Consider the following 8,733-nt stretch of genomic DNA (forward strand, 5'->3'; position numbering starts at 1 on the left):
CAGGTGTGCGAGTGTGTGTACAGGTGTGCCGAGCTGAGGGAGAGCAGGCACAAGCGTGCAGGGCACGTCAGAGCGTGTGCCTGGGTGTGCAAGAGCGGGTCCAGGTGTGTGAGAGCGGGCACAGGTGCGCGAGGCCGTGCAGGAGCGCGCACAGGGGCGTGCAGAGGTGTGCGAGGCCGTGTGAGTGTGCAAAAGCACACCCAGGGGCGCAAGGCTGTGTGAGAACACGCCCAGGGCTGGGAGCGTGCCGCGAAGCACAAGCGCACATCGGGAGTTCCCCCCCGCCTTTGGGGAGGGGCTGGGGGGTCCCCAAGAGGTGGGGGGAGCCCGTTGGGGAGGGGGGTGAGGAGGGCAGCCCCTCACCAGCCAGGGAAGCCCCAGGGATGCTGCGCCAGGCTGAGCCCGGCTGAGCTCTGACGTGTTCATTTTACAGTTGGACACCCCCAAATCTGGGGCTGGGGGCGACCTTATGGGGTGGGGGTGACTTTATGGGGTAGGGGTGACTTTATAGGGTGGAGGTGACTTTATAGGGTGGGTGGTGACTTACGAGGCGGGGGGCGCCGGGGGTCCAGGCGATCCCTCCTCTGCGAGCTCTGCTGTGGCAAAGACACGTTGTGGGGGGGGGAGGTCAGGGCACGGGCAGCACCGGGGGTGGGGGGCACCCCCCGACGGGCACACTGAAGCGGTGGCACCCCCGGCTCTTGGCGCCCACCCCGTTCCACATCCCACGGACACCCAGCACCCATCCAGCACCACGGCCCCGCTCACAAGCCCACCCCCAGCCCCCGTGACCCCTCGGTGACCCTCCCGGCTCGGAGGGGTGTGAGGGGCTCGGGGGGCCCTCAGCCCGCGCCGGGGGGGGCCCGGGGGGGCCGCGGCGGGCGCGGTGCCCAGCCCCGGGCTCCTCCGCTCCGCGCGGGGACAGCAGAAAGTAGGTCACGTTTGTCTTGGCCGCCACAGAAATTCCTCCGGCGGATTTAAAACGCGGCGGACGGGGCTGGGGGGCCCCCCCGACACCCCCAGGCTACGGGGCGCCTCTTGCTGCAACCCCCCCCAGCCGAGGATTCCCCGACCAGCGCGGCATGGGGGGCGAGGGATGCTGCGCCCATGGGTGCACGGAGCTCCCCGCGCCTCACGAGGGGTCCCTCAGAACGCCTGAGGAGGGGGCGTCGCCTGCACCCAGCCTCTTCAGGGAAACTGAGGCACCGCACCGCATTCCACCATCCCGGGGATCCGCTCCCCGCCTCGGGGGGCTCATGGGGCCTGAGCGCCCCTCGCCGCAGCCTCAGGCCGGGGTTTGGGGCCGGCGGTACCTATAGAGCCGGGGGCTGCAGCAAATGTTTGTTCCATATGGGAACGGCGCGCGGAGAACTTCCAAGTATAGGCACTGGCAGGGATCCAGAGCTGCGCGGCCCCCGCCGGGCACCGGCCCCCCCGCCGCCCCCCGCCCCTCTCCCCCGGGACCCCGCACGCCGGCAGAGCCCCGACACGCTCGGGGCATGTGTGGGGCTCGGGGTGCATCCGCGTCGCGGTGAAACCCACTGTGGGGCGGAATATGGGGCGTCCCCAAAGCCAGTGTGCGGTGGGTGGGCTCGGCCGCCCCGCCTCAGTTTCCCCGTTGAGGTGGCCTGGTGGGTGCAGCCCCGAAAGGGAGAGGTTCAGGGCTAAAGCCGGGGCGGGTGGAACGGCGTTAGGTCGGGGTTCGCCACCCCAGCGAGACCCCAGCAGCCCCCTGACACCCCCGGCATCACCGGCACCCTGGGATCGGCCGGCGGAGCCTGCGGTGCCGCTCCAGGAACCGTCACTCGAGGAATCCCGGGCGCGCTGGGGCGGCCCAGACAGACAGACAGACACGGGAGGCGGCTCTTCTCCTCCTCCTCCTCCTCTTCCTCCTCCTCCAGCGGGACACGTGTGATGAGCGCAGTCAGGTCTCAGCCCACCCTGCGCCGCCGGCACCCAAACCTGCGCGTCCCACCTGCAGCACCAGGTGCTGGGTGGGTGCCGGGTGGGTGCGGGGTGGCAGCCAGCGGGAGCCCCCCCGGCGCCCCCCCAGCCCAGCCCCACGCCCAGGGGAGCGTTTCTGCTGAGTCGGGTGGTTGCAGGCAGCTGAAAACAACCCGGGGGCAAAGTCCGGGGCTGGGCCGACGGCAGGAGCCACCTCGCCCTAGCGGGGGCACCCAGCACCCCTCTCCCCACAGACCCCAGCCCCGGGGACCCCCCCGGAATGGGGACCCCCGAACAATGGGACGCCTGTCCGCAAAGGCACTGACTGGCTCCGTGCAGCCGGACGTGGGTGCCAGACACCGGGGCCGCCCCACGGGGCCACTGCCGTGTCCCTGCCCCCCAGCACAGATGGGCTCCGGGGGTCCCAGCACCCCCCCAGCCCAGCTGCCAGCCGGGTCAGGGAGGTGAGGGCCTAAGCGCTTTAGCCACGGTGCCAATTAGCGTGATTAGCGCGGGCTGGGGGCAGGGCGGACCCGCGGCCACCGGCCAGCGATGCCCGGCCATGCGGGCACCGGGGCAGCGCCATCGCGGGCACTGCAGCATCACGGCGGGCACCGGGGCAGCGTCGCAGCGGGCAGCGAGGCAGCAACACGACGGGCACCGGGGTGGTAGGGAAGATCTGCGGCTGCCTGAAGAGCCCTGGCCGCAGCGGCTGGCAGGACCGTGCCGTGGGAGTGCGGCCAGGCGCACGGGGCACCTGCCGTGCCACGGCTGGCAGCACCCGGCACGCGCCGATGCCGGCGTGTGAGGCTGTGCCAAGTGCCACACGCGTGTCTGCGTCCGGTGCTGCGCGCTCACCGCACACCTGTGCCAGCGCCCGGCGCACCGTGCCCTGTGCCACGCGGTGCCCAGTGCCGTGGGCATGTGTGGCAGTGGGGACAGCGTGCCGTGCCGTGCCGGAAGGCTGCAGGAATCCCAGGCATGCACAGCAGCTGGGCAGCTCGAGCAAGGGGGATGCCACGGGCCTGACATCAGGGCAGCCCACCCAGTGCCACGGGAGCCCTGCGTGGTTGGTGTCTGTTCCCCACACGTGTGGGGTTTGGGCTCTGCTGTGGCACGGGATGGCCGAGCCCGGGTTCGTGTCCTCCCTGTGGCTCGCGGCTCAGAGAAGCCACCGCTCGTACACGACGGCTGCAGGGCTGGTGACCTGTCCCGACACCCGCTGGGCACCCGATGCTGTGGCCTTGAGCCTCCGACGGGTCCTGTGTCCGACGGCTCCTGCATCACCGCAGTGGGGACCTGCACCACGACCCGCCCGCAGCCCCCACAAACCCCGCGGGACTGCCAGCAGCACCGCATCCAACCGAGGCCACCCCGGCCGCTCCTTCCTGCAGTGCCTGAGCATTCAGCCGTGCCTCCTTCTGCCCGTCCCACCTCAGTTTCCCATCCCGGCAGAGGAAGAGCCACACTCCCATTATCCCCAGCACCGTGTCCCCTGTGCCAGCACGCGGATGTGGCTCGTCCCTAGGTCACTGCTTGTCCAGGTGGCCAAGGTCACCCAACAAGGACCCCCGAGCACCTGGTGGTGTGCTGAGTGTGCCCAGCCTCAGCTCTTTGGGGTGGCTGCGGGCCCCGAGCCCCACGGGGTGCCCCTGGCCCCAGGAGGTGTGCCGGGACGCCGGGAGCTATTCTCAGCCCTTGGCACGGCATGGGACGTTTCTAAATCGGGGGCTCTGGTTCACGTGCACGGGGACGGGGACGGGGGGGGGCTCCTGGATCCCCTCCTCGGGGAGCTCTGCTTGAAGCGGAGAGGTGGCCGCCACGAGGTGCCCAGCGTGGGCACCGACGAGGGGACACAGGGACAGGCATCGGGACACGGGAACGGGCACCAGGACGCGGCACCGAGCCCGTCCCCCGTGAGAAGGGGACGCGAGGGACAGTCCTCGAAGTGTTCCTGCAGTCACCCGACCCTGCCCGAGGGTCTGCAGCACGGGGGACAAACCCGAACGGCACCGCCCCCGGGAGCCCGACCCCGCTGCGCCCCTCGCCCGCATCCAGCCTGAGCGGGGCCCTGGGAGCGCAGCCCGCGCCCGCCTTCGCCTACACCGCATCCCCCCCTTCTCCTCCTCCTCTTCCCCCCAAGTCCGGAGGGGGACCCAGGCGTCCGGCCCCGCCTCCACGCACCGGCGGCTGCGCGGGGTCCGGCGGGGCCGGGGGTCCGCGGGATGAGACCCCCGGGGCGGCCCCGCCGCTGCTTCTGTCTCTGCTGCCCCGGGAAGGCGCTCGCGGGGCGAGGAGCGGAGCCGGGGCGGGGGGGTCCCGCTTCCTGCCGCCGCCGCCCGTCAGGAGCGGTCCGGGGGTGCACTCGCAGCCCCCCCGGTTCCCGCTCCGCAGGGTGCGGGACACCGGGGACACTCCTCCCTCCGGGAAGCCGTGCGCGGGACGACCGCGCCGCGGCCCCGCGAAGGTCACGGCCGGGGGAGGCTGAGGGGGGCTGGGGAGAAGCCCCACGCGAGAATCCCGCTCGGCCGGCCCGCGGGGCCCCCACCATTGCGGGGGGCACACGCAGCCGCACGGCAATGCCGTGGGGAGGGGGGGACGCGCCGCGCCCCCACCCTGCGCCAAGACCCCCGGGCAGGGGAGCACCCCCAAACCGGTTCCACCGGGGTTTGCCCGCGCCCCGCGGCGGCCCCGGCCCCCCTAGCGCTCCAGCGGATCCGCGGGGGTCCCCGGTGCCGCCGGGGGTCAGGCAGGGTGAAGCGCAGCCCGGCCTCCCGGTGCGGCTCCCGGTGTCGGTGCCGGTGGCAACCCTCGGCCGGGGGGGGGTCACGGCTGAAGGTCGCGGTCCCGGGGTGACCTTGGCCGTGGCGCCCGCCCGCCCGTGCCTCAGTTTCCCCGCATCGCACGGCGGAGACGCGCCAGAGTCCGGTTGGGACCGCATCCCTATAGCCCCGGCGGCGACACCGGACCGGGGGCAGGATCCGCCCCCCGCGGGGCTGGGGTGGGGGGCACCCCGCGGGACCGCGGGGCGCCGTGCGGAGGGGAGCCCCCGCCACGCCCCGCGCCCCGCTCGGAGCGAAGCCCGTGGTGCGGGACTCGAGCCCCTCCCCCCCTCGCCCCGCCGCACCGGGGACGCCCCCCCGCTGCCCCCGCCCTAACCGGGAGCGGCCGAACCGCCCCCCCCCCCCGCCCCCCTCCCCGCGCTCTGCTCTCGGCGCAAAAAAAAAAAAAAAAAAAAAAAAAAAAAAAAATTAAAAAAATCCTAAAATAAAAAAAAAAACCAAAAAAAAATCGCAGCATTCCTGCCGCCCTGCGGGGTGGGTGCGGGGGGAGCGGCCACAGGGGCCCCTAAAACCCTCACGGACACCCCACGGCGCCGTCACGGCCCGGCCGTCCGCGGTTCCCCCCCCCGCCGCGACAGGGCCACGGCCTGCCCACGGCCCGGCCCCGCGACCTGCCCACGGCGCGGCCCCGCGCTCATCACCGCAGAGCCACGCCGCGGCCCGGACCCCGCCACGCCGCCACGCCACGGCCACGGGGGGGCCGCGGGGCCGGGGGGCCACGGCGGGGGGGGGGGGGGGGGGCTGCCCCCGTGGCGTGGCGTGGCGGGCGGGGGGCAGCGCCGTGCCCCGCACGCAGCAGCGGAGGGTGCGGTGGGAGTGGGGGGCGCGGTGCAACCCCCCCCCCCCACCTCGCCCCCACGGGGGAACGCGGCCCCCCCGCCCCACGCCAAACGCCCGGATTTTCCGAGAAAAAAAAAAAAAAAAAAATCTTTCCCCGTGTTTTTTCCTCGCTGTTCGCGGCCCCCGGGCCGTCCGCGGGTCCCGCGCCTCCCGACCCGATCGACCCCCCACCCTCCGATTCCACGCACCGAACTGCGGCCGTGCTCAGCCGGGGGGGGGCCCGAGGGGGGGCGACCGTAAACAACCGGGGGGCGGCGGGGCCGGCGGGGCCGCTCGGGCCGTACCTGGGGGCGACGGCGGCGGGCGCGGAGCGGCGGTGCGGGGTGCGGAGCGGGGCTGGGAGCGGCGGTGCGGGGCGCGGAGCGGAGCGGAGCGGGGCGCAGCGGCGGCGGCGGCGGCGGCGGACGAACGGCGCTGGCTCCTCCCTCCCCCGGCCCCGCCGCCCGCCCGCTCCGCTCCGCCGCGGCCGCAGCCCCCTCCGCCGGCCGCAGCCGCTCCCTGCACCCGCCGCGCCCGGCCCCGCGTGGGGACCCACGGGGGAGCGGCGGGGTCCGAGCGTACCGTGGGAGGGTGACCCCGGGGTGGGGAGCTCGGGACGCGGGGATGGCGGGGTGGGGACGGTGGCCGCGTGCTGGGTGGGTGCGGGATGGGAGCCTTGATGGCGCCCACGGGGCTGTGGTGACAGCGACAAGGCGGACGGGGGGTGGCGAGCGCAGGGTGGGGGGCTGCGTGCAGGGGGGGGGGGGCTAGGGGAGGTGCCCGCGGGGCTTGGGGAAGGCACCCATAGGGAGCTGGGGACGGGGCCCCACAGGGTCTCTGGGATGGAGCCCGCGGTGGAGTGAAGCTGGTGCCCACTGGAGTCTGGGACGGTGCTCACGGGGATTTCGTGACAGTGACAACGGGGACGGGGGATGGCGGCCGCAGCGTGGGGGGCTGTACCGAAGGGGGGCCGGAGACAGCGCCCAGGGAGGCCCGGGGGGATTCCCGTGGCAGGGCGGGGATGGTGCCCACAGGGACTGGGAACAGCACCCACGGGGATGCTGTGGCAGCGACAACTTGGCGTCCACGAGGACGGGGGACGGCACCCGCAGGGAGCTGGGGACGGTGCCCACGGGGGTGCTGTGATAGTGACGGTGGGGACTGCGGAGGCTGCCCCCAGGATTTGGGGACAGCACCCAGGAGGGGCTGGGACGGTGCCCTCGCTGGGTGGCGGTGGGATGGAGATGATGCTCATGGAGATCTGGGACGGTGCCCACTGGGGTTGGTGACAGTGCCCACGGGGCAGGCGGCAGCTCCTCACCCCGGGCTGCCCAGCCCGCCCGGGGAGGGGCACGCACCAGACGCGGGGGTCCCACCCAGATCCGCACCGCCCCGGGCAGGATCCGGCCCCGCAGGACTCCCGCACGTCGGGGGGCCCTGCCCCTGCGCCCCCCGGGGGATGTGTGGGACTGGGGACGACGGGGGCCGTACTCCGCTGTGGGGCCGGAGCCGGAGCCGCTGCGGGGCCGGGGATGGCGGCGTGCACCGAGAGCCCGGGGGGATCACTGGGGAGGGCGCTGAGGGTCGCCCCCCGGAGCCCCCCGACCCGCCCGTGCCACCCCACCCCCTTCCCAGCAGCCCCTGCTCCCAGCCCCCCCTTTTCCTCCCCGGACTACACGTCCCGTCATGCCCGGGCTTAAAGCGGCTCCGCCGCCCACCCCCACCGCCGCCCGGCGCCCCGCAGCTCGGCCCTGGGACCCTCCGGGGGTTCAGCCTGGACCCCCGCACACCCCAGCCCCGTGGGTACCCCCTCCCTGGGCTGCACAGGCGGTGCGGTGACACCCAGGGGACGAGGGGGATGGGGGGGTCTTCCGGGCACGAAGGCTCCTAGGAGAGGAGGGTCCCCAGGGGATGAAGGCTTCCTTGGGAAGGGTGTACCCAGGGGATGGCTTCCCATGCTCGGGGAGCGCTGGAAACACTCAGGGAAAGGGGGGTGCGGGTCCCCGAGGGCCAGCGGCTCGCAGGGCACCAGACAGAACGGGGACAACAAGGGGACAGTGCTACCCGGGGAACGGGGATCCCCAGGGGATGGTGGCTCCCAGGGACGGTGGTCCCCAGGTAATGAGAGTCCCCGAGGGATGGTGGTCCCCAGGGGATGGGGGGTACCCGGAACATGGAGGAGAACGACACCCGGCACTGCTGGTGGGTGTCCTTGCAGACCCCGGCGGACCCCCGGACCTCCTGCTGCCGCTGGTCCCCACGCCTCCGCTGATCCCTGGGTCCCGGTGTCACCCTGGGGCCCTCATCCGCATGGCTGGCGGTCCCAGCGTGGCGGGGCAGCAGCAGCGTGACGGCCCCCCCGTCCCTCCCCGCCTGTTCCGTACACTTTATCCTCAGCAAACACGGCACGGCCACGGCCCCCCGCAACCGTCTGCCCGCGATAAGGCTGTGGCCGAGCTTGCCTGCCCCCAGCCCGTGGGGCTCGGCCATCTCAACACCACGTCACGTCCCCAGATCCCCCTGCCCGAGGCTGCCTGGCAGCCCCCATCCCGGCGGGGAAACTGAGGCAGGGCTGGGGTTTGCCTGCGGCCCCTCTGGAGGATGGACAGGCACTTCTCACACTCATCACCAGCTCCCCGTCCCCTGTGAGGTGCCCCCAGTGCCACCACAGGTCTCTCTGCGTTGCCCCAGCAGAGTGGGGGTCCCGTGCCCTGCGGCAGACCCTGATGCGGGGGGATTTGGGGTTTAGAGGGGCCGTGCTGTTCTCGGGGCGCAGGCAGTCGGCCGGAACACGCTCATTAAAATTCATCCCGCTGCTCTGCGGCAGAGACACTAAATATAGCCCCAAGTCAGCAGTGGTGCCCCCCCCGGACCCCCCAGGAAAGGGATGGCACCAGGCACCTCCACCCCCAGCACTGGACACCCCCATGGGGCAGCACTCCCCACCAGCGGGGGGGTCCGGATGTCCCCACGGGGGTGTCCCCTCAGCCCGGATCAGATCCTTTCACACCCCACCGAGCACCAGTCAGCAGCCATGTGCCCCCCAGCAGGATGCGGCACCAGAGGTCCCAGCCATCCCAGTGACCCCGTGGGAAGGGGAAGCCCCCCACGCTGGCCCCCGCTCGCC

The sequence above is a fragment of the Hirundo rustica genome, chromosome 27 (genome assembly GCF_015227805.2).
Source record: "Hirundo rustica isolate bHirRus1 chromosome 27, bHirRus1.pri.v3, whole genome shotgun sequence".
NCBI classification, from domain to species: domain Eukaryota; kingdom Metazoa; phylum Chordata; class Aves; order Passeriformes; family Hirundinidae; genus Hirundo; species Hirundo rustica.